Here is a 26,872-nt window from a genome sequence, read left to right as displayed (position 1 = left end):
GGAAGTTGAAGGCATTACTATTGATGGTTGAGCAGAGGGTGGCTGATGTACAAGAGGCCATCATCAGAGAATTTTGTGAGGGTCGTACAACTGGAGAAAGTTACAGAGATTGGGAACATCGAGACCATGAGATGATTTCAACACAACATTGGGAATTTTAAATTTGAGGGGTAAAGGCTAGTTGGCCTTACCTTAATCATTACAACTGGGACAAAGTTCCGCAACCTCTTGAGCAGCCCGCCTTGGCACCTTGCAGCCCCTGCCACTGTCCACGAGCTCTGTCCCGGACTGGCCAGCCTGACTGCAGACTACACCTGCCCCCACCCAACCCCCAACCCGCCCCCCCCCCCCACACCCCCGGAATTAAAAACCTACTTTACTAGCAGGCGAGGAGGTCGAGGTGGGTATTTTCCCAACTCCTGCCACCCGCCTTGAGGTCTGAGTTTTTGCGAAGGAACACCTCAGTAGAAAATTGTTAATAATGAGATGAAGGGAAGGTCAGAGGAGGGGCATTACAGAACTGAGTGAGGAGCAGCCATCAACTAAAATCTTGGGAAAGGCCCTTTGATTTTCCGTACATTAACCACTGAGAACATCGCAGCATTGGAATCGATCTTAGCAGTGATAATTTGAATTGTTTTGAACCCCTTGAAACTATATTTCTTTCTATTTCCCATAATTATTTCCTCAACACTAAATCATCTCAAATCCCATTCTCAAGTAACTTGAAGAAATGGTGCGATCTCCACCAAATCAGATTGATTGATGATTTTCTCTCTCTGAAGGAGACAATAAGCTGCAGTGCTACAGTCTGAGTGCTTGCAGCAGAACCTAAGCAATAACCTGATACGATTCATCCCAGAACCGATCACTGCACTGAGGACCAAAATCGTTAGCAAAGAGCATTATTTTAATAAGGGACAAAGTGCTTCATTTACAGTTAAAAACCCTCCAGCGCAGTTATAATATTTATAGTCCGTTCTTAATTTGTTCCTTCCAGAAATAGACACAGTCTAGAAGGACGACAGTGAGTATTGCAATCAATCAGTGTGAAGAATCGAATCTTTCAGTCAGTCAGTGCGGTGTCTTGATGGAGTTTCGCAGTATTTGTTCTGTCTTTATTTCACCATGGTTTTGTCATTTTGACAATGGGAAAGGAACATTTTCTTTTATATTTTCCAACCACCATCTATTAGTGCAGATCACCTCCTTGCATCCTGTCTTAATAATAAACCTCAACCATTCGCCAACCTCCAGCAGCCCCCATCCCCCCACTCCAGCCTCAGAGAGCGATTTCCATTTCCCAGATCAACCGGTCTTGTGCCCTTCATGAGGGTGATTCCTAATTTAGTGCCGGTGTGTGCTGTTTTCAGTACTATTTTGTGATGCGGGTTAATACTGGGAACAGGATTGGACTGCATAAACTCCCAGGTTACCACTTTCTCGGTGAGGAGAGGTTTTTTCCTATCAGTCTAGATTGGACTTGAACCTATTTAGCAAGGTTACATTATAGAACTTTTTACAAAATTCATTTTTATGGGATGTGGGTTTTGCTGGCTGGGCCAGCATTTGTTATCCATCGCTGGCTGCCCTTGAGATGGTGGCAGTGAGCTGCCTTCTTGAACCACAGCAATCCATGTGGTGGACACAAGACGTAAAGACAAAGGGCGCGATTCAGTGGACAGAGTTAAAGTCTGCTTTTATCATCGAATCATAGAATTTACAGTGCAGAAGAAGGCTTTTCGGCCCATCGAGTCTGCACCGGCCCTTGGAAAGAGCACCCTACCTAAGCCCACACCTCCACCCTATCCCCGTAACCCTGTAACCCCACCTAACCTTTTTGGACATTAAGGCCAATTTAGCATGGCCAGTCTACCTAACCTGCACATCTTTGGACTGTGAGAGGAAACCAGAGGACCCGAAGGAAACCCACGCAGACACGGGGAGAATGTATAAACTCCACATAGACAATGACCCAAACCGGGAATCGAACCTGGGACCCTGGAGCTGTGAAGCAACTGTGCTACAGTGGCACATTTCGGGGTGTTTCTCGGCAATTGCAACACAAAGCGCTGCTATTCACCAGCACTTTGCTGTATTTTTGGGCCTCAGGGAGTTGATTTCCTGCTGGCAAGTGACTTCTTGCAGATTGGGGCGCCATTTTGAATGGCAGCCCCGATCTCAATAACCCTTTTCGGCTCCCCCCACCCCCCTGTTTTCTGGTTCCCCCCCCCCCCCCCCCCCCCGCCCCACTGCAACCTACCCAACCTTCTCTCAGCCTTGGAACACTCCCTCATTTCCCCCCTCCCATTTAATTGGTAAGACCGCCTGAGCTCGACCCCTGGCAGTGCCAAACTGGCACCCAGTCACCCAGGAGCTGGCACACTGGCAGTGCTCCTGGTATCCTGGCAGTGGCACCGGGGCACTCTGGCAGTGCCAGGGTAGTACTGGGACACAATGCCTTTGGTGGTACTGCCCTGGCGCCAAGCTGGCAATGCCAAGGTGCCAATATGCCAAGGGGAGTGCCAGGGTACAACCCTGACCTGTCCTCAACCACCCAGGGCTCTCTAATGGCCTGCAAGGTCACCCAAAATACCATTACACCTGATCCACGTTTGTCGAAACCAATGCTAAACGGCAAGGACTTGCAGGCATGGCCGTTGACTCCCGGGCACCTGGTACATACGGTGTTCAGGTATTTAAATGAACCTAATGGCTCATTTAAATATGCAGATCTGGATCTCGCTCAGCGAGGGTGAGATCCAGATCACACCGATCGGATCGAGTCAGGTGACTCACGAGGGCCCGGTGCCCGGCAAAGAACCCGATTTAAGACTCTTGTGCGATTCACCTGTTCTGCCAGGATTTGCATCGGGTGCAACGCAGTCGCGAATCGTGTCCCAAGTCTGTTCACATTAAAACTCATCATTTAGTAGCCGAGTTCAGCAACATTTTGAATATTTTGCATCTATTTACTTCTATTATTCTGCCATGCTGGCACATTGTTCCAAGTGATGCTCATCCTTTGACTAAAAGAGTCCTTCCCAATGTCAATCTTAATTTCACACAATTAAACATTATTTTTTAAAATGTTAACATCTTCAATAAGTTCAAAGAAATCTTATGGAACACCAGAATAAGCAATGGAAATGAACTGAACCAAGATGGTGGGTTTTCAGCACAATTATGTCATGAGAATGTCGCTTTAAGAAATGTTTGGCTGCTCATATTACTGCAGTGATGTCAGAGTGTGGGTGGAGCTGGGCTGTCTGTCAGCTTTTTACTTTTATATTTGGCTGTTAGCTGCAGGGCGTGTTTTAGTTTCGTTTTCAGTGTTGGAGCTGAAGCCAGACAGAGAAGGTGTACTGTTGATATCTCTGCCATGAAAAGACTTGATCATTTGGTGAATTCAGAATTTTAAATGTTCTCAGTAGTGAATGTAAACCTAATGTGCTTCTGTTAAAAGGAGTTTTGTTTGTCTTCTGGATGTTGTTTGGGAAGTTAAGTGTTACTTAGTGTTGTATTCTTTGGGGGTTGTATTTGAATTAATGGTTGCTAAGATGTTCACTGTATGTTTTTAAAAGGTTAACTTGAGTTCATAGAATAAACATTGTTTTGCTTTAAAAAATACTTTTCCATTTCTGCTGTACCACACCTGTAGAGTGGGCCGTGTGTTCCCCATACCACAATCTAGTAAAAGTTGTGGGTCAGGTGAACTCCATGCTACACTTTGGGGTTCTCTAAACCCTGGCCCATAACAGGGGGTTGTTATTCCCTGCTGAGGCCCGGATTACAAGAGTCCTGCTCAATAGCATGGTGTTTCTTGGCACTAAGAGTTATAGGAAACACATGGCTAAATGTCCTCGACACAGGACTCTGTTGAAAGTTGGTAAGATCACACCTAGTACCACAATTTTCCTATTGTATATTCTGTTATTTCCAACTTGCTTTTAACTTAGCAAGTGTCTTCTCCTGCTGCTTTGTGCTGTTTCCACAAGAAAGACTATTGTCACAAGAATAGACCATCTTGAAAATGCTGACCATCTGATTGGTGGATATATCATATGTGATGGCCTTGAAACTGGGGCGGGATTCTCACAGCCCGGGGCCGGGTCAGACCCCAGCATGGTCCCCGCGACCCCAGCATGGTCGGCACAGCGCCGGTCGGGGGCCGCTCTACCCGGCCGGCCCACGATTCCCATCCCGGGATGGGCCAAGCAGCTGTCGTAAAACGCTGAGTCCCGCCGGCACCGTCCACACCTGCTCTCAGCCAGCAGGGAACTCGGCATGGAAGGGACGGGGGGTGGGTGGCCTGTGGGGCGTGGGGTGGGGGTCTGAACCCGGGGGGGGCCCTCCGATATGGCCTGGCCCACGATCGGGGCCCACCAATCTGCAGGCCGGCCTCTCTGGCTGGGGGCCTTGTTTCTTCTGCGCCAGCCCCTGTAGTCATACGCCATGTAGCACGGGGCCGGCACGTTGAAGGTAGCCACTGCGCATGCGCGGATCCTGCGGCGCCCAGTTCACACCAGGATCAGCAGCTGGAGTGGCGTGAACCACTCCAGTACAGGGGGCCAGAATTGCTGATCCTGAGGCCGAGATGACGCCGTCGAGAAACGCCCCTGGATTGTGCCTGAATGGGGCATGATCCTGGGGCATGATCCCAGGACTGTCTGTGTAATCGCTTAATGAGGCTGCCAGCAGGACTGGGGCAGATCGATAACCCACTGACCCCAATTAGTCTTTTATAACTTTCATGGAGGCCTAAACCACTACTATCAGATGTCTGTCTGAAACAAGAGTGAAGCCTCTTTTCTATACAATTTACAGGACTAATAACACAATTATAGGACCCTGCTGGCAACTTAAAGGGGCACATTGATAGGCCTGCTCTATCCATGTGGACTAGCATTAATCTCAGGAAAGATCAGAACATTTTAAAATAGTTTTTTGGTCGAGCCTGAAGAAGAAGGCGTATTCCTCCCTGTCCCACAAAAATATCACTTACTGCCCTACCTCCCGCCCATCCTGTAACACACTCAAGGTCCTAACTGTAATCTAATGCTGGTGTTACTGACATTCCTGAGGCTGAGGATGGTTTAGTTGTCACCAGACACTCGTTTACTGCCCTCAAAATCGCAGCTGCACATGTCATTTCTTTTGCCAAAGTGCAATTTATTCATAAACTAACATTCATAAATGAAAAGAACATTACTAACATTTCAAAATGGCTATCACAGAACTTGCAATGATATTCAAGTTCTTTACATAGATCATGGCCGGGATTCTCCAATACCGCGGCTAAATATTGACGCCGGTGTAAATACCGGAGTGCTTCACGCCGGCTTCAACGGGCCTCTTGGCCCAGCGATTTTGCGCCCCACAAGGGGCCAGCATGGGCGCGGCGTAATCGAAGTGGCGCAGTGGTGCGCACAAATAGACACGAGCCCGACACACAGCCGAAGGATCAAGATGGCGCCCCGCAGAGCAGCGCCGCAGTTCATGGACCGTGACATAGAGACGCTACTGGACGCCCTCGAGGAGAGGAGGGGGCGTCTGTACTCCGGACCGGGCCAGAGGGTCGCAGCCAACGTCGCCCGGAATATGTGGAGGGAGGTGGGCAAGGCCGTCAGCACAGTAGAGGTGACACCCAGGACAGGAGAGCAGTGCGGGAAGAAGCTCAACGACCTACTCAGGGCAGCCAGGGTGAGTACCCAGCATTGTGCCCCCTACCCCTCAAACATGTGACACCGCCCATCCACCCCCTCCCCAGGGGGATGGTACAACCCCAGCCGTGACCCACATGGTTGCACCCACCCATGTCAGTCGCATTGGCCGGGAGCACTGTGCACCCATGCCAACATAGACCCAACTGCCGGGCTGCATGCGTCGGACCACCTAACAATGCTGATGTTTGTGAGCCCACCCCCCAGGATAAGAGTGCCCATAACTGGTGAGAGCGGGACCAAACCGGAGTGCGTGCACCTGATTTCCACCCCCTCACCATGCACAAACAGAGGGCACTGGACATAGCAGGAGGACCCGAAGACCGGGCGCTTGCCCATGTCAAGATCGGGGGCGCCACCAAATGACACCCCCCTGCCTGCCCCCCCCTCACCACTCACCCCACTCTTCACAGCACCCCTCACCTCACTCACCCCTCACCTCACCCCTCACCTCACCCCTCACTCATCTCTCATCCCACCCCTCACCTCACTCACCCCTCACCCCAACCCTCACCTCACTCACCCCTCACCCCACCCCTCACCTCACTCACCCCAACCCTCACCTCACTCACCCCTCACCCCACCCCTCACCTCACACTCACCCCTCACCCCACCCCTCACCTCACACTCACCCCTCACCCCACCCCTCACCTCATTCACCCCTCACCCCACCCCTCACCTCATTCACCCCTCACCCCACCCCTCACCTCATTCACCCCTCACCCCACCCCTCACCTCATTCACCCCTCACCCCACCCCTCACCTCATTCACCGCTCACCCCACTCCTCATCTCACACTCAACCCTCACCCCACCACTCACCTCACCCCCACCCCAGTCCGCCTGCCTAACATGCATGGTGCATTGTGACTTGCAGACAACACGGCGATCGACCTGGCCCACCGGGCGGACCCCGCCCCCGGCCAGCGCCAGGGCGGCCACCCCACAGGGAGTCCCGCAGCAACGGGGAGGGCAGCCGCAACAACAGCCCTCGTTCCCAGTCGAGCCACGACCCAGGGACCAACACCGAGGACAGAGACAGACGTGACACCACGACCCAGGGGACCAACACCCAGGACACAGACGGATATGTGGCCACAACATAGGACACCAGCACACAGGAGACGGACGAGGATGACACCTCACCCCAGGGGATCTCCGAATAAGGGTCCGATGACGACACTGACTTTCCGACACAGCTGTCTCCTACACCCTCCGCCACCGTGGAAACCGTTGGGCTCTTTAGCGATGAGGCTCCTGGTGAGCACCACACAGCCATACCGGTACAGCAGGTGGAGGTAAGAGGGGTCGGACGGTCGGAGGGCAGACTGGCCCCAGCAACCAGCTGCCGCCCAGATGGGTCCCGGGTTCCTGGAATTTCCACACCCACCCAGTGACCTGATGCATTACGGACCCAGGGACAAGTGAAGGGGATGACGGCCGGTTTCCAGCACCTGCGGACGCAGGTGGAGGAGTGCATCCGCATGCAAGAGCAGAGAATGGTGCCGGTCATGAGTGCCACCCTAAGGGCAGCACGGTGGCACAGTGGTTAGCCCTGTTGCCTCACAGCGCCGAGGTCCCAGGTTCGATCCCGGCTCTGGGTCACTGTCCGTGTGGAGTTTGCACATTCTCTCTGTGTTTGCGTGGGTTTCGCCCCCACAACCCGAAAATATGCAGGGTAGGTGGATTGGTCATGCTAAAGTGCCCCTTAATTGGAAAAATGAATTGGATACTCTAAAATTTAATAAAAAGAAGAGAAAAAAAATGAGTGCCACCCAGGCCGACACCGCACGGGTGGCAATGAGGGCGACGGTGTCGGACATAGGTCGGAGTATGCATAGGACATTCTGTGCAGGCAGCCTCCGCGGGCCAGGACACGGCTGCCCTCTCACAGGCAGCCATGAGCCAGAGCCAGCAGCACATTGCAGAGGCGCTCAATGCCGTGGCCCGGTCTCAGCAGGCCATCGCTGAGAGCATCGGTGCCATTGCCCGGGTGCTGGCCAGTTTCGCACTGACCCAGACAGGAATGGCCAACTCCCTGAGCTCCATGGCTGCAAATGTTCAGACCCTGGTTTATACCAGAGCGGGCCTCCAGGACTGGCAGCGCGAGGTGACGGGGTTACCTCGGGTGTTGGGTCCGTTCGCACCCCCGTCCCATGGAGAAGCCATCGGGCACCTGGAGGAAGGAGGAGGTAATGCGGCCCGTACTGGGTCCCCCTGCAGTGGAGGTCGTGGAACACTGTGGCACCACGGACTCCCCCCTACCGTTCCTGGTGGATCTGGTAGGCAGCAGGCCATCCCGGGCGCCCATGGTGCAGTCGGGCCCTTCCAGGCCGAGCTGCCCCAGGAGTCGCTGGAATCTGCCTCCACTTCTGTTGTGCCGTATGGAGAAACACCTGGACGTAGTCATAGGGCCCGTAAGGCCAGAAAGCTAGACACTGAGTAAATTGGCATGGGTGCAGGGCAGATTAGTTATCGGGGCTAGGGCACATGTATAGAACTTTGTAATTAAATACACTGTAACACCGATGAAAGCTGCCTCTGTGCTCTGTCCGATGCATGCAGGGGTGATGGAACGTTGAGCCCCGATGGGTGCGACGTGCCCCCCACCCCCTCCCCTGGACGTCCGCACCACCCTGTCCCCAGAGAGATGACAGGGCCATGTGATGGTGTGTCCAGGCCGCATGCAGGGACCACCCAGGTGGACGGTCATGCTGTGGCCATGAGTCAGACATTGTCTGACGATGTAGAGCTCGGAGCTCATCGCAGAGGGGGCTGTCATCCTCCTCCATGCCATGGACCAGACCCGCTTCATGCACTATCAATTACATTGAGACGAGAGTAGAGAGTAATCGAGGCTTTATTAAGCAGAGATGTGTTGCCTCCTGCAGCTGCTACCGAAATGGCGGCAGCTGGGTGAGCACACACATTTATACTCCGCCTACTGGGCGGAGTACTACTGGGCGGAGCCAGCAGGCAGGGATCTACCTTACCGTACAGGAGCTTTACCGTATTACCTCTGATATACGCATTATGCAAACAGTGGTGACCACCATACCGCTTCCACAAGCAATCGTGTGAGCCCAGCTTGTTGTGCCGCAGGTGGATGTGTAATGGAGGGGTGGAGTGCATGCGGGTGATGTGGTGGCGGGGGAGGTGAGGGTGGTCGGTGGTGGGGGAGGTGGCGGTGGTCAATGGTGTGGGAGGTGGGGGTGGCTGGTGGTGAGGTGGTGCCTTACTCAGCTGTCCGTGCCCAAGACCAGCAATCCGCCCCCCCTAGTTCCCTAGTTGGTGAAGCGTGCGGCTATCAGCCCCTCCCGTGCTCGCTGGCCCAGCCGGTGGCATTGGGCAGCCTTAAGTCCCTGTCCAGCCCCCATGTCCCATGCATTGCCCACCCCCTCATCTAGAGAGGAGTGCCCTTCGTCCTCCCCCTCCCACTCCCCCTCCTCCACATCGCCCCACTGCTGTGCTATGTTGTGGAGGACGCAGCAGACCACACCAATGTGGCCGACTCTCTCCGACAGGTGCTTGAGGGCCCCTCCAGAGCCATCCAGGCACCTGAAGCGCATCTTCAGCAGCCCAAAGCACCCCTCGACCCCACTCCTAGTTGCACAATGGGCCTCATTGTAGCGTGTCTCCGCTTTGGTCTGTGGCCTCTGTATAGGGGTCATCAGCCACGACCGCAACAGGTAACCCCTGTCGCCCAGCAACCAGCCCTGCAGTTGGGGGGGGGGGGGGGGGGGGTGTCCTTCGAACATGGCGGGGATGAATGAAAAGGCTAATATGAACGCGTCATGTAAACTGCCCGGGTACCGGGCGCAGCCATGCAGGATCCTCATCCGGCACAGACCACCTGTATGTTCATGGAGTAGGACCCCTTCCTGTTCATGAACATGGCCCTGTTATCCGATCGTGGCCACATGGCGATGTGCACCCCATCGATCGCCCCCTGGACGATGCGTGTCTGGGCGACCGCGGTGAACCCCGCTGCCCGGGCATCCTGGTGGGCGCAGTCGACAAGGAACTGGATGTAGCGGTCCGCAATGTCATACAGGGCATCGGTCACTGCACGGATGCACCTGTGCATTGATGCCTGGGAAATGCCGGAGAGGTCTCTACTCGGCGACTGGAACGACCCCGTGGAGTAGAGGTTCAGGGCGACCGTCACCTTGATGGGCACCAGGAGAAGGTGCCCCCAGTCCCACGCGATGCCATGTGTGCCATCAGGTGGCAGAAGTGGGCGACAGTCTCCCGGCTGCTCCGGAGTCTCCTCCTGCATGCCCTGTCCGTGATGTCCTGGTGTGACATGCGGTGCCGGTACACATGAGGCCTCATTGGGCGTCTCCGTGGCCATGGCACTGTCTCCCCCTCCTCCACCTCGGCATCCTCGTCCCGTGGCTCTCCCTTGTCGTTGTCCTCCTCCCGCTCCTCTGCTGCAGCCTCCGCCACCTCCCTGTCACGTCTCTGCTCCAGCTCCCACAATGCTTCATGTAGGGCAGCGGCCCCCACCACCATGGCCAACAAGGCTGGCAGATGGCCAAACATTATTATCTGCAGCGGTTGGGGGTTGACAAAGTGTCATCAGTGGGCATACGACCCTCCACAACCAGGTGCCACATGGTCGGCCCAGTTGCCAGCATGTGCCTCTCCCCCGCCCTCCCCCTCGGTACCCTGACACCTGTCGCCCGTCCCTCCTGTCAGGCCCACCATCTGGTGGCACTACCTTCACCGGGGGCTGCCTTGGGTGCAGCCCTGGATGCACCCGCTGGTTCAGCCAGCGACCGGGGTGGGTGGCCATCTGCGTAGCTGCCATTGCACCCCACCCCCCACCCGGTACCCCACCCGTGCTGTCTTGGCATCCCGGGGTCCCCCAGCGCCATCCCCCACCTCCTCCGGCTGCTTATCGTCTGTCTGTGCCCATCCCCCACTGGCACCAACACCCGCAGCCCCGGCCGTGCCGTCCCTGGGTCCCCCCACGTATATCCCTACCTCCTCCGGCCGCAGCATCACCAGCACGTCTGGTTGATGCTTTTTTAAACCATGTTAGAACGATGCCGGCGTGACCAGGGTCAAGCCGGCAGGACTTCGGGCCGCAGTATCGCCAAGGGCCAGAGAATCGCAGCTCAGTCCACCTCTGGCAATTCTCCGGGTTTTCTCACACGTCCAGGGTCGGACCGGCGTCGCGTGCCGTCTCGGCGTGAACGCCGATTCTCCAATCCAGTGCGGGTCGGAGAATCCCAGCCCATGTTGCACTCTGGGGTGCTTCAATACAATAAACAGAACATGACAGACATTTCAAAATGGTCATTGCATGGAAAGTGCAATGATATTCATGTTTTCTACATAGTTCCTGTTGCACTTTGTTGAGGTACTTCAATATATGCGCCAGTACAAACAACCAACCAGTGCCCTTGGCAGATCAGATGCCAGCAGGTCGAAATCGGACCCTTAATGCTGCAACCGCACCTGTCTGTCACATGACACGCAGCCACACTTCAAAACTGAGCACTCAGAATATGGATGGTTAGAGATGAACATAAAACGTGGATCTAAATATAAAACTCTTGCTCGGAAGCTCATAAAATGTTAAAAGAAATGACTGTCCTATTCTCAGTTCAAAATAACTGTGCAAATAAATTGTTCATTTACTTCAAACACACTCCAAATTCCAAGGTAGTCTTTCACAATTGTTCCAATTGAAAGTATTTTAACATACATCACAGCACGGAGCAAATTCAAACTTTTAACTGAAAATCCCAGAATCTACATTCACACAGCATAGGGCACACATTCTAAATCTATATCACGTCTAAAATAATAGTCTTTCAAAAACAAGTAAAATACCAAGTAGGTTAGAGATTAGCTGACACATACAATGAATGCATGATGACTGATGTACAGTATAAACTGCAAACAGTAACTTGAAACAATAGACAGCCAAAATAGATGTTTAAGTAAACATATCTTGGTCTGTGAATTCTAGGGAGGAATGCCAATGAATTCTGCCATTCAAGATTCGCAGTAGTTGCAGTTCAATGGGATTAAACAGATATGGTTCTTGGATGAAAAAGACCATAGATAAGTTTATGCATTATTCATCCATACTGTCACAATCTCCAAGATGCTCTGAAGGGAGATATGTGTACAGACGCTGATTTCTCAGTTATTGTGTTGTTCTCAAATTACATGTTTTAAAAACCATTGTCAGAAGCATCTGAGGTTCTGAATGGAGGGAGGGGCTGTTTTATTTTCCCTCTCCCTCCTCATGTCACATTTCCATTGCCTGAGGATAGCTAATCATGCTTTATGCCATGAAATCAGTATGGGACAAAACAAGGCAGCAGACCCCAAGACTTAACTCAGCCGGTATGGCAAAGGTGCAACAGAGATTGGGCATGAGTTTGGTTGGTTGATGGTGAACATCCATAAGCACATCCAGAATGAGAAAATGCCATTCAACCCATTGAGCTTGCTTGATCCAATGGCCAGAGATGATCCTCGCTTCCTGGATTTTCCTTCAATAGTAATAATAATAATAATCTTTACTGGTGTCACAAGTAGGCTGACATTAACACTGCGATGAAGCTACTGTGAAAATCTCCTTGTCGCCACATTCCGCCGCCTGTTCGGCTACACTGAGGGAGAATTCAGAATGTCCAATTCATCGAACAGCACGTCTTTTGGGACTTGTGGGAGGAAATTGGAGCACCCGGAGGAAACCCACGTAGACACGGGAAGAACGTGCAGACTCCGCACAGACAGTGACCCAAGCCGGGAATCGAACATGGGACCATGGCGCTGTGAAGCAACACAGCTGTGCTAATGTGCATACCATCTGTTAATTTCCTCACCCCTCGCAAAAGTCAAACAATGGCCGGGATTCTCCGTTCCGGAGTGTAAGTGCTCCCACAAGCGTGGAATTGGGACTAGTCTCCACTGGCATAGGAGCGCCCCCGAGATGTCATTCCATGGCCTATTGGGGTCCGCCCTGCAACCAAAAGAGGCAGGACCAAATCTCTTGGATAGGTCCCAGAACTCTGAAATCGGAGCACTGATTTAAAGGGCACTTCAGTCTCAATCAGCTGCTGCAGACCCCCCACCCCCCTCCACCCTGTTCGTAGGTAGGGAACCACTCCACTCTAATCATTGGCAAGACCCCCCCTCAGAATCCCCCTTCAGCCCCCCAGGCCCCCCCCATTCACCCCCGCTTACCTCTTCATATCCCCTGCTTCTGATCCACCCCCCCTCATTCCCCACTTCAGGCTTAGCTCCTTGGTAGTACCAACCTAGCACCTTGCAGTCCAAGGGGTGGCAATGTGGTAATTACCCTCCCAAACATAGGTGCTGGGGGGTTTCCTGGGAGATAGGAGTCAGGGGAGCTTGTGCTGAGCTGGAGGGCCTCAGGCCAGCTGTCTTCCCACATCAGCAGCCTTTAAAACCATTAAATAGCCACTCAGTATGCAATAGTTAAATGTTTTTCCATAATAAAGTGAAAATGTTTTCATCGCTACCCCATACCATTTAAATAATCGCTCATTATCTCATAAATACACATCCCTCATAATACAGTGAAAGTGTTCTTATCCAAATCCCTAAACCCTTTAAACAGTATGTCAGTAAATAAGAAATAATGGGCGAAATTCTCCCAAAACGGCACCAATCAGACAGGCATCGCGCCGCCCCAAAGGTGCGGAATGCTCCGCATCTTTGGGGGCCGAGCCCCAACATTGAGGGGTTAGGCCGGCGCCGGAGGAATTTCTGCCCCGCCAGCTGGCGGAAACGGCCTTTGTTGCCCCGCCAGCTGGCGCGGAAATGACATCCCCGGGCGGCGCATGCGCGGGAGCGTCAGCGGCCGCTGACAGTTTCCCACGCATGCGTAGTGGAGGGAGTCTCTTCCGCCTCAGCCATGGTGGAGACCGTGGCGGAGGCGAAAGGGAAAGAGTGCCCCCACGGCACAGGCCCGCCCGCGGATCGGTGGGCCCTGATCGCGGGCCAGGCCACCGTGGGGTCACCCCCCGGGGCCAGATCGCCCCGCGCCCCCCCCCCCCAGGACCCCGGAGCCCGCCCACGCCGCCTTGTCCCGCCGTTCAAAAGGTGGTTTAATCCACGCCGGCGGGACAGGCAATTTATCGTTGGGACTTCGGCCCATCCGGGCCGGAGAATCGAGCGGGGGGGGGCCCGCCAACCGGCGCGGCGCGATTCCCACCCCCGCCGAATCTCCGGTGCCGGAGACTTCGGCAACCGGCGGGGGCGGGATTCGCGCCAGCCCCCGGCAATTCTCCGACCCGGCGGGGGGTCGGAGAATGACGCCCAATGTTTTCTTATAATAAAGTGAAAGTGAACTTATCTGTACACCTAAATCCTTTGGAAAGTCTGTTAGTATACCAAGTTTAAAGGTCTGTGAGAGGAAGGTAAAAGTAATCCCTTTAAAGTGGTTGGGCAGCACGGTGGTGCAGTGGTTAGCACTGCTATCTCACAGCGCCAAGGACCCGGGTTCGATCCTGGGCCCGGATAACTGTCCATGTGGAGTTTGCACATTCTCCCTCTGGGGATCTCACCCCCACAAACCCAAAGATATTAAGGGTAGGTAGATTGGCCATGCTAAATTGCCCCTTAATTGGAAAAAAATAATGCGGTACTCAAAATTTTAAAAAGGTTGAAACCTTTGAAGCGGTTTTCACACAGTCAATTGCATTGCCTTTTGAAGTATTGAAGTCAGTGTGTATGGCTAGGAGGCTGAATGGTTTGAACTGAATTTCATACTCCATTACCTGCTCCAAGCATCGTGATTGACAGTCGCTGGAACTTCAAAAGGTAGAACCAGATTGTTTATTTTTACAGCTCTGCAGAATAGCATCTGTTTCTCTAACCATAATTCTTTTTACGAGTTTGCCTCTTGAATACTTCATAGAAAGTGAAGGGGCAGCCCACATGGATGCAATTTCATTGAATCTTGGGGTGCAGTTGGTAGCATCCAAACCTCTAAGCCAGAAGTCCAGGTTTGAGTCCCACTCCAGGACTTGATGGCCATAGAAGGAACATTCATAATGTAGCCCAGCAGTTTCATTGTCAACCTGCAAATCTTCCCAGCATGAACTTCTGCCCACTTTTCATCCGCCTGCATATGTAAAAGTCTCCATTTTCTCATCAAGACATTGCCTTTACGGTAATAACACTCTGGTCTACACTCAGATTCCTCTTCCGTGTATGCTTTCTGATACATCTGTTTTATTTCTATATCTTTTTGTTGTAACTCCACCAATTTTCCTGATCTAAAAATATCCGCCTCATCCTCCACCTGTTCTTGTTCTTTTTCAACCATCTGATCAAAAATCGTTTCTGATAATTGCACTTCAACTTCATCTTCACTCTTTGATTCATCCTCTTGTCTTAACCTGTGACTTTGCGACCTTGTTACTACTCAATCATTTCTATGTTGTATGTACACAATCCGGAAAAATCCCAGGATATTCGTCCTTCAACATTTCAGTTGTCTGATTTTCCACTGGCTTATCAACCACGATAGGCATCACTCCCACCTGCGATCCAGCTCTATCATTACTCAAGATAAACTGTATACCTGGACAAGATAGTTTATCTATTACTCCTACTCCCACTTCACCACTCTTCACTGGACTTTCCAATCTTACCTTGTATGATTGAACACTACTCCTCTCACCCTGAATTCCACATATTACCACCTTTTCTGGCAATATTCTTTCCAGACTACCTAACTCCTCATCTCTTACGATTAAAGATTGACTAGCTCCCGTATCTCTTTACATTGTGACTTCTTTACATACTCCTTTTGATACACGAGTAAACTTTACCCACACAAGTAAATTCTTTAAAGAGATCTAGCACCTTCTTATCAATCACCTCTTCATCAGGCTGTACAATCTTTTGCACCTCCTTCACTTCACTTGGGCTTTCCTTTACCACTTTAACAAACCACAAGGTCTTTTTCTGTTTTACCACATCAGTCTTCCCAGTGCTTTTCTTCAACCACCAACACTGTGACTTTACATGGCCTAGTTTATTACAGTGAAAACATTTGAAATATTTCATTTCTTTTCCACCCTCCTGGATTTCTTTTTTAATCTGAGGTACACTCTCCTTATTATCTCCCATCAGATCACCTTTACCTTTACCACTTGAGTATTTCTCATGTCCCCAGTTTCTATCCCTCACAGGCTGAAACTGATGTCGGAAACCAAGCTTTGATTTATGAACTAATTCATAATCATCTGCCATTTCTGCTGCTAACCTCGCAGTTTTAACCCTCTGTTCTTCTACATGAGTTCTCACTATATCAGGAATTGAATTTTAAACTCCTCCAAAAGTATAATTTCTCTGAGAGCTTCATACGTTTGGTCTATTTTCAGAGCCCTTTTCCACCTATCAAAATTACTCTGTTTGAGCCTTTCAAACTCCATGTATGTTTGACCAAATTCTTTCCTTAAATTTCTGAACCTTTGTCTGTAAGCTTCAGGCACAAGTTCATGTGCACCCAAGAAGGATTTTTTCATCTACTCATACGTCCCAGATACCTCCTCCGGTAGTGATCCAAACACTTCACTAGCCCTACATCCCAGCTTTGTTTGAATCAGTAATACCAACATATGCTGTGGCCATTTCATTTGTTTAGCCACGTTCTCAAATGAACTGAAAAAGACTTCTACCTACTTCCAGTCAAACCTTGGCAATGCTTGGACATATTGAAATAGATTCCCACCAACCCTTTGGCATTGACGCTCTTTCTCACTATCCTCATCACTATCATCCAATTGTACATTTCCCCTTTATGCCTGCCAATTTTAACTGACTATCATGTTTCATGGCCATTTTCTGAAGTTCAAACTTTATCTTTTTCCCTGATCTGTATCTCCCTTTCTCTTTCTTTTTGTTCTGCTAGGCCTATTCCTTCTGTTTTCCTTTCTCCTCTCTTTTTCCTCTCTCTCTCTCTTTCATATTCAAGCTGCTTTAATTCTTTCTCATGTTCCATTTGTTTAATTTGTAACTGAATTTTTGCCATTTCCAATGAGTCAAACTGTATCTCAGGCAACTTTAAATGCTTAGCCACCACCATAATGATGTCATCTTTTTGTATTTTGTCAGGTAATGTTAACTGCAATGTTTTTGCCAAATCTAACAGTCTGCTTTTAACCTCTGTTCGTAAGGTACTGTGTGTGACCGTCTCCACCCCCAAAAACATCAGAGCCTCTGAAAGAGCCATTGTCCACAACACACTCCCTACTTAAACACAAAAACCGCACCAGAAAAGCACCCACAATATGCTCACACCTCACTGTCTTTAAGTTCACAAAGCCAATCCAATAGATAGACTTTTATCCTCCTCGAGCCCCCAATTTGTTATGGGCCAGCTTGTAGAGAACCCCAAAGTGTACCATGGAGTTCACCTGGCCCACAACTTTTAATAGATTGTGGTATGGGGAGCACACGGCCCACTCTACAGGTATGGTACAGCAGAAATCGAAAAGTATTTTTTAAAGCAAAACAATGTTTATTCTATTAACTCAAGTTAACCTTTTAAAACAAACAGTGAACATCTAGCACCATTAATACAAATCCAACCCCCAAAGAATACAACACTAAGTAATGCGTTCATTGTCCTTTTAACATCCAGAAGACTTACAAAAAACATAACCTTTAACAGAAGCACATCACGTTAAAGTCACTACTCAGAACATTTATAATTCTGAATTCACCAAATGATCAAGAGACAGTCTTTTCATGGCAGAGAGAACAGCAGTACAGCTGCTTTGTCTGGCTTCAGCTCCAACACTGAAAACAAAACCAAAAAGACACAGACACACCCAAGTTTTTCTCAAAGTGAAACTAAAAAGCAGAGCCAGAGCTCAGCTCCACCCACACTCTGACATCACGGCAGTAACATGAACAGCCAAACATTTCTTAAAACGACATTCCCATGGCAGTCTCCCTCATGTGTCTTTAGTTTCTAGTCTTCAAAGTCTGTAGTTCTAAGGCCATTCTTCATCCTAATTTAACAACCTCTACAGTAATTCCCATTTTTCTGGAGACTTGTATCATGTCTCTTCTCATGCTTTTCACCAGCTAAAATCCTTTCAACTTTTCTCACAATGTAGTCCTTTCAGCCTGGAATTTCCTTGGTCATTCTTCTCTGAAGAATTTCAAATTAAATTTTTACTTCCTTTCTGAAATACGGTGGCTAAAATTGCCTTTGCGTTCTAATCTCCTTATTAAATCATTGTAATCTAAGTCTTTCTATGATTTTTTTTTAAACAGACTATGTCTAGTACATTTTATGTAATAACCTTAAATAGATTCTATTTCTCTCCTGATCCATTTGACATCAGTGCCTAATTCAGCCAAACTAATTAAGTGACAGTTAATGACTATCTTCTTGTTTCTCAATTCATTTAACCCTAGATTCTTCACATAGTTTCACAATCTCCTTTTCCAAGGCCCTGTGCCACCGCAATATTGCTTTTGGCCTCAGCTTTGATTAAAAGATCTTCTGCAAGATACTATTATCACCAGATCCTGGGTCCTTACCAATCTTCAGGTTATGAAGCAGCTCCGAGGGACTACTAAACACCAAATTCTACCACACCTTTGCTTTAGTATCCAGTCCAGTGTTTTGCCTGAGGAAACCATCCTGATTTGCCTCAGGAAATTTGTTTATTTTCTCACTTCTCCTTTCGGGTTGTACGTGATCTTCCTTTAACTGTATAATTCTCTACAAGAATAATTCTTAGATAATTCCTTACAAGGCAGCACGGTAGCATAGTGGTTAGCACAGTTGCTTCACAGCTCCAGGGTCCCAGGTTCGGTTCTCCCCTTGTGTGCGTGGGTTTCTTCCGGGTGCTCCAGTTTCCTCCCACACTCTAAAGATGTGCCCGTGAGGTGGATTAGCCATGCTAAATTGCACTTAGTATCCAAAAAATGTTAATTGGGGGTTACTGGGTTACGGAGATAGGGTACACACGTGGGCTTCAATAGGGTGTTCTTTGCAAGGGCCGGTGCAGACTCAATGGGCCGAATGGCCTCCTTCTGCACTGTATTTCTATGATAAGACAGAAATACCTTAATTTCTCCAAATCTTCCTCACAATTCAGAAATTGAATGGATGCCCGAGGGAAAAACATATTTTCATTCCCGAGTCAGGTACAGTGAGTAGAGTGAGTTGGGATACCTTGTGGCTACTTTTTGGAAAAAGTGTCCTGAATGACCCGATTTTCACATGGTGAGGTTGGGTGGGGGGTTGCGACTGGTGGGAGCAGTGGCAGTTGCAGGATGGATATAGACATGCCACCCTCATACGGAGATTGGAGGCAGTCACAGGGGCTGTTTAAAATGCCACCACCAGGGCTTTGGTACAGTTGTCTTATCATATTAGTCTCTCTAGCCCACTCTTATCACACTCCATTTCCAATTACCCCCACCCCCACGCAGAGCTGGCCCCATGAGCATTCATACCTTCTATGTCAATGGCTCATATCCCACAATCCAAATTGTCCCTTGAAATCCCATGCCACTTTAATGCCAACTTATGCCAATATAAGTCACCCATATGTGCCCCTTGCCAACTTAATAAAGTCATGCCGCCTACCCACCCCATAGCCCTCATGCTAATTTAATGAGAACTCATACTAATATATGGTGCTTGACCCCTGGTAGATACATGGCAATTTTATGCTGACTCATGCACCTGTGTGATCCTTACATCCTCAATGCCCATTTTAATACCAACCCCTGGCCCCTTGTACCCTCCATTTCAATCTAATGCCAATATGCCCATCCACATCCCCAATGGCCCTTCATAGCCCCCGCACCAATTTAAAGCCATTTCTTGCCAATCCATTTTCCAATGGCCCCCAACAACATTAATGGCCGCTCATAGCCTCCATGCCAGTTTAATAGCAGTCATACTCCCAACAACCACATTCCATGCTTTTCGGGCAGTTTCTTCGAGCAGCAACTAGAAAGCAGGATATTCTAGATCTGGTAATGTGCAATGAGACAGACTAATAATAATAATCTTTTTAGTGTCACAAATAGGCTTACATTAACACTGAGGGAGAATTCAGAATGGCCAAATCAACTAACAAGAGCGTCTTTCGGGACTTGTGGGAGGAAACCGGGTAACCCGGAAGAAACCCACGCAGGCACGGGGAGAAAATGCAGACTCCACACAGACAGTGACCCATGCTGGGAATCTACCGTAAATAATCATGAGATAGCAGTGATCATAACATGATTGAACTTTGCATTCAATTTGAGGGAGAGAAGAGCAAATCTAAGATGAATATTTTAAATATGGATAAATATACAGAACTGGCAAGTAAACAGGGAATGTGGTTCAGAAATAGGACAGTAGAGACACAGTAGCAGACATTTATGGTAATATTTCACAACACTCAGTAAAGATACATTCCAGCATGAAAGAAAGACTCAAGGAGAAATATGGACCATCCATGGCTAACTAAGGAAGTTAAAGGTAGTATCAGACTAAAAGAAAAACTGTACATTTGTGCAAAGATTAGTGGCAGGTCAGAAAATTAGACAGAATATTAAAAACAGCAAAATGATGACTAAAAGAATAATAGAAAGAAAGTAGAGTAGAACATAGAGCTGGCTAGAAATATAAAAATGGATAGTAAGAGTTTTTACAGGTATTTAAAGAGGAAAAACATAACTAAGGTGAGTGCTGGTCCTCTGGAGAGTGAGTTTAGGAAATCAATAATGGAGAATAAGGAAATGGCGGATGAATTGAATGGATGTTTTGCATCTGTTTTCGCTGCAGGGGACAGAAAGATATCCCAGAAATAATTGTGAATCAAAAGGGGAACTGGAAGGAGGAACTTCACTTAATCTGATATTCCTGATATTGTTGGTTGATGGAGAACAGTTGAGCAGGTTGGCCCTTGGAGTTTAGAAGAATGAGAGGTGATCTTATTGAAACATATAAGATCCTGAGGGGATTTGGGAGGGTAAACACCGCGAGGATGTTATAATTTGTGGGTAAGTGCTGTGGCCAAAGACTGAAACCACTCAAGTCTCTAAGTTGCAGTAACTGAGAATTTATTCAGAAACATATTTGAGAGACATAACCCTGCTCCTCCAAAATGTCTGCCTGGTTCCAAGGCTTTGTAACATAGTTATATCTTTTGGTTATCACCCTGACATTATAAATCTCAGGCTGGATTCTCCGCCGCCCGCTGTCGGTAGCAGAGTTCCCGATGCAGCGGTGAATCCCGTGTGGGGGGAAAATGGGCTCAGCACCTTTTCAATGACATGGTCCCCTGCTGGTGGTAGCCTCGAGTGTCATGCCCCATGTCAGTGGGAGGATGCAAATGGGTCAGAATGGCAATCTTATTAATGGGCTGGGCACTGGGTTCTCCCCACTTCTATGCTTTCCTGCCCTTTGGGCCGGAATCCACGGGGACGTGGATTAGTGTAAGTATTTGCCAGTGTGGCTCTGATGCAGTGGACCTCATGGTGGATTAAGGGGGTAAATATTTAAAGTAGGTGCCCCCAGAGTCCATTGGAGGGTCCCTCTTCCCCCACAATGCAAATCCTGCCCACCTCCCCAGACCCCCCCCTCTACCAGAGACCCCCAGCAGAGGCCACCCATAACAGGGAACCCCCATATTAGAGAATTGCCTATAACAGAGAACTCCTCCATAACAAGTAACCCCCCCCCCTCACCCAGAAGAGGGAATTCCTCATAACAGGGAAACCCCCATAACAGAGAAGCCACCATATCAGAGAGCCCCCCCCCCCCGATAACAAAGAAATGCCCCCTCCCCCATAGCAGAGAACTACCAATAGCAGAGAACCATCCTCTTAGAAGATACCCCCCAAATGTCACCTCCACCTGGAAGCTAACGAGCAGTCAGAAACCATGACAAAATCACTGCTTTTTCACTCACCTGTGCCTTATACCTGTTGCCTCAGAGAGATGTCGAGAAAGCAGCATCTGGAACTTAATAAAAACCAGAAAGAAAAATCATGAGGCTTGAAACCCCTTCAGATCTTCAAGGCTTCTATTAATTCCATGTACTACATGTTTCCTTCTTTTCACTGTAATGTCCGACAGAGTGAGAAGCACAACTGACACCCTTGCCAAAACCTTAAACTTGAAAACAATACAAAGTGATTTCAGACAGACAGTCACCCCTTGTTCATCACAGTAGGTTGGCTGCAGACCAACCGGATCCAATCTGACAAGAACCAATTGGTTCCTGCAGGAATTCTCCTGTCGATGGTCCTGCTCCTGAACCGTCTCCAAGAGATGTTTTTGCTTGATTTTATACTCTGGCTGCATGACAACTGCTCTCATGCTCAACTCCTCTGAGCCACTCAATTGGCAACCTCTGATTGGTTTCTGAAGCGCATGGAAACATATTCCGAGACTTGTCAGTTCGTTTATACAGTGGCTTTGCAGCAAATTTAATGAAATCTTTAAACATATTCTTACATCGCAATGTCACAATGTGTCCGCGGGTTACATCTGACTGACAGTTTTAAAATAATGAAACACAGGCTGTGGTAGTATGTATTGGGGGTCATGTGGGGCGGGAAGCCCTAATGTCATTGGCTGACAGATCCCGGGTCCTGGTTGGCCGTTGACCTCTAGCTCCGCCCTGAAGGCGGAGTATAAGAAGCCGGAGTCATCCCCCGCAGGCCAGTTTACTATCGAGCTGCGGGGGAACAGACACGCTTAATAAAGCCTCATCGACTTCACTCTATTCGTCTCACAGAGTCTTTGTGCGCTACACAGGCCTAATGCCAGAGTGAAGAAAACCAGCTTGCATGCAGGCAGTGCACCTCACTTTGCATATGGCAGTTTAGTTAAATCTGATTTCCTATTATGTAGGTTGGACAGGCAATTGGAGTAAATCGCCCTTAACCATTGTTTTGAGTAAAACCACAAATGGAGGGGTATGATTAATGTGATGTTCGCCCTTCAGCAATGCAAGCCTCAAGGAGAACAAGCATTTACTTATTGATGATTGAGAAGCAAATGGTCTCCCGTGTGTTAAACGAGCAGCTTCACACTCCGCCAACTGTTTACAGCATTCGCTTCATCTCGGTTAGCACAATGTTGAAAATGAAAATTCTGAAAATGCAGAATAATTCAATCAACAGAGCACCGCCTTTACCTCCAGCTGGACTAACAAGTGTGTGTTTCCAACTGGGTGACAAGGACTCAGCAGCAATTTCCATCAGTGGTGCCATTTATCATCATCTAATGTGTCTCACACGCAGCACTCCAATCCCTTCAAACTAAACTCAATTCCTTTACTTCAACAAAAGAAGCTCATTATTAATGTTTCAATTAAATTACTCTGCTTGATAAAGGAGGGGAGATTAAGAGCAGTGTGAGCCTACAATTTAATATCTTTTTAATTTCAAACCGTCATTGAAGAGGCTTATGCGCATCACCTGAACCGCAGGATTCAATTATAGCATATTATTCACTTTCTACCATGCATAATTTTGTATTGTGTGGACTCATATCTTAATAAGGAGGAAATCAAGCTGAGCATACACACAAGTAAAGTGATCTTGATTAAAGATTGCGAGAGATTAATGTTGTCTTATCATTACAGAGTAATGCCACCACCTGATTAATGGGAGGTTATAATAAAAATATGGTTTTGCATTTCCATTACAGAAGTCTAATGGAGTTAAAGGGCCAATTCTAATTCTTCCACCCCCCCCCCCCACCCCCCCGCCACTTCCATAATAACCAAGGCGTGCAGTGGGGCGGAAAGGCACAGGTTTATCTTAGAGGCACTAGTCAGTCATGATTTTAACATTAGACTTTGAGAGTGTGAAGCCTCAACTGCAGGCTTCATTTAGTAAATGCTGCTGGTCTCACGATACAGTTCAGACCCCAGTGATATATTAGCACACCATCGCATGCTCAACACCGAGGCTGGCCTCTACAGAAACATCAGGCACCAACAACAGATCCAGAAAGAGAGAAAAAGGTAAGGGACTTGATCGAAAGACCTCGCCGCGCCTGACTCATGACGAGCAGCCTGCTGCGAGACTTACGATGTTCAGGACGCCTTGCGAGATCTGATAAGATCTTGCGAGACGTTGCAATCTGCATCTCGTCCTCACTGAGCGGGATCCAGATTCACATATTTAAGTGAACACTTAGCTTCACTTAAATATGTCTACGCTGGAGTCTCCTAAGACAGCACGGTAGCATTGTGGATAGCACAATTGCTTCACAGCTCCAGGTTCCCAGGTTCGATTCCGGCTTGGGTCACTGTCTGTGCGGAGTCTGCACATCCTCCCCGTGTGTGCGTGGGTTTTCTCCGGGTGCTCCGGTTTCCTCCCACAGTCCAAAGATGTGCGGGTTAGGTGGATTGGTCATGATAAATTGCCCTTAGTGTCCAAAATTGCCCTTAGTGTTGGGTGGGGTTACTGGGTTATGGGGATAGGGTGGAGGTGCTGAATTTGGGTAGGGAGCTCTTTCCATGAGCCGGTGCAGACTCGATGGGCCAAATGGACTCCTTCTGCACTGTAAATTCGATGATAAGACCCGGGATCGAATATCCGCCCCTGGGAGACCTCGCCGTGGTACCGTTAAACATTGATTTCCACAAACATGGACCAGGCGTAACAGCACTTGGGGGAGGGGCGTCTCCCAAGCGATTGGAAGCATCCCGGATTGTCAGGCTCTGGGTAGGGTTGTACCCTGGCACCCTGATGTTACCCGGGTACCCTGGCAGCTCCATCCTGGCACCCTGGCAATGTTACAGTGGTGCCAGCCTGGCAGTACAAAGGTGCCTGAGTGGCAGGTTGCCCATGCCGGGGATCGGGCCCAGGCTGTGATGCCCTTATGAGGTGGGGTGAGGGGGTGGTTCAAGGACCCCGAACTGATGAACTGTGGTGTTGGGTGCGTTGAGAGATCGAGGCTGCTTTTAAAAATGACACCCCGATTTCTAATGAAGATAAGTGCGGCCTCGGTGGGGTTTTCCATGCCGAGGCTTGAAACAAAACCAGAATACCGTTTAATAGTGGGGTCGTTCTCAGCGCGGCTGAGTCTCTGGGCATGATCTACCGGCCTCGCGCTCTCTCGCTTGAGAGCGACGCGACTGTTAGATCATGGGAGAGGCCAAAATTGTGAACCATGCCAGGCACCAATTGGTTTGCGATATAACTGGCCTGCTCCCATTGGTGAAATCAGGAACCCACCATGGCATGGCGAAAAACTAGCAAACACTAATTAAAACCAATCTCCATAACATTAATGGGAATAATCTACTATCTAGTGACCTCCAGTGACCTAACTGTCTCCCAGCAAGCGGTCACGCAGGCACCGTTTAGTACAACCACAGGGGAGAATGGCCTCAGTCGGGAGAGTGGATCGCTATTGGTGTGGGGCCAGAATTGGGCTGGATCTGGGTGCCACAGTGCCCGCGGGTCTGTCATGCCAACCCTGGATTGTCTGCACCCATAACGGGGTCAGCTCTGGCTACTGCCGATCTGTTCCACCGACCATCCGTGACCACCACTGACCATGGTGTCCTCCGGGCGCACAACTAAAGGCCATTGCTGATCGGGACCATTGCTAATAGGGAATTGGCAATTGTAGTAATGTGAGCAATTCACAGCCCCCAAGTGGATTCCTGTCTGTATAAGTGTCATGCCGCAGGTGGGAGTTACTGCCTCACATCACAACCAGACTGAGGCCTCAACACTCTGCCTGAACACCGGAGGCTACAACACCACAGAGGCAGAAGCCGACATTCAAACACTCAAGACCTGGGTCACAGCACTGAGAACATGCCCGCAACCAGAAGGTGGGTGTGTGCACTGGGAAGGGAACCAGCACCCAGCCCAGATAACATTACCAAGAGTATCTGGGGTACAGGCTCTGGTGCCCAGGGGCTCCAGCTGCAGTGGGAGATGTATGTGCAGGGGATGTTGGTGGCACCCTGAGGGATGGTAGGGAATGTGAGCACGGAGCCAAGGGGGAACGGAGGGCACAGGGTGAGAGGCCATTGCTGATTGACTGTCCCTCAAATGTCTCAGTTCCTTATAGATATTACACGGGGTGGATGATATCTTGGATCCCGTGGAAGCTGCCCTTGTGGTGCTACTGGCAGACCAGGTGGCCAGAGGCCAGAGAAGGCAATGGCAGCAGAATCAACATGGCTTGAGGCAGCAGCCCACGTGCAGGGCCCTACCCTATACCCTGAGGACCTGGCCGCCCATCAGACCAGGGAGGGACTGATAGAGGGAGGCCAGCGAGGGCCCAAGGTGTACAGGTGTTGCTGGTGTTTCGAATAGATGACGGACAGTGTGTGCCACAGGAGGTTCCGCCTCAACAAGTGGATGGTGCGGCACCTGTGCCATGTCCTTGCGGACTTGGCACCATGTGGAGGAGGAGGATACCTGCTCCCGGTGGCCGTCAAGGTCACTGCAGCCCTGAACGTCTACACCTCAGGAGCCTTCCATGGCACGAGCGGGAACTTGTCTGCAAATCCCAACCAAAAGCCCACAAGTGGATCCATGAAGTCAGGGATGCCCTGTTTGCCCGGGTAGCTAACTATATAAACTTTGACCTGGACCAAGCCCAACAGTTGCTCGGGCAGCAGTATTCTCCGCCATCGCCAGAATACCCCAGGTCCAGGGGGTAACTGGTGGCACACATGTAGCCTAGCACATATGGGGGTTCATAGAATGCCCTACATCAACAGGAAGGGGTTCCACTCCCTGAACATCCAACTCGTGTGCGACCACCACATGAAGATCATGCACTTGTGTGAAAGCTTCCCAGAAAGTGTGCACGACAGCTGCATCCTGGGGCACTTGGAGATCTCAGACAATTTTGAGTGACACTCCAGGATGACCAGATGGCTCTTGGGGATAAGGGGTGCCCAGTTAGGACTAATGCACCAGTACGGAGGCCAGTGATTAATGCGGAGACCCAAAATATCGAGGCCCATGTGGCCACCCAGGCTGTCATTGCATGGTGCGTCGGAATCCTCAAAATGCGGTTCCGATGCCTCAGCCGCTCTGGTGCCGCTCTGCAGCACCCCGCCCCAAGGGTAGGTCCGCATTGTGGTGGTCCATAACCTGGCATGGCAGCAGGGTGACGTGCTGAAGGTGGAGGAG

General features: G+C 49.8%; 1 protein-coding gene and 1 long non-coding RNA gene across 4 annotated transcripts in view; one reads left to right on the top strand and one right to left on the bottom strand.

Moving 5' to 3' along the window:
• Positions 1 to 26,872, top strand: part of LOC140418106 (disks large-associated protein 2-like) — a 1,176,606-nt gene that overhangs the window by 967,694 nt on the left and 182,040 nt on the right. The window lies entirely within an intron of this gene.
• Positions 1 to 26,872, bottom strand: part of LOC140418136 (uncharacterized) — a 112,410-nt gene that overhangs the window by 76,505 nt on the left and 9,033 nt on the right. Inside the window, exon 2 of the long non-coding RNA XR_011944796.1 lies at positions 21,661 to 21,713. This is a non-coding gene — a long non-coding RNA (uncharacterized lncRNA). The remainder of the gene's footprint in view (positions 1 to 21,660; positions 21,714 to 26,872) is intronic.

Source organism: Scyliorhinus torazame, chromosome 1, assembly GCF_047496885.1.
Source record: "Scyliorhinus torazame isolate Kashiwa2021f chromosome 1, sScyTor2.1, whole genome shotgun sequence".
NCBI classification, from domain to species: Eukaryota; Metazoa; Chordata; class Chondrichthyes; order Carcharhiniformes; family Scyliorhinidae; genus Scyliorhinus; species Scyliorhinus torazame.
This window is presented reverse-complemented; position numbering and strand designations above follow the sequence as displayed.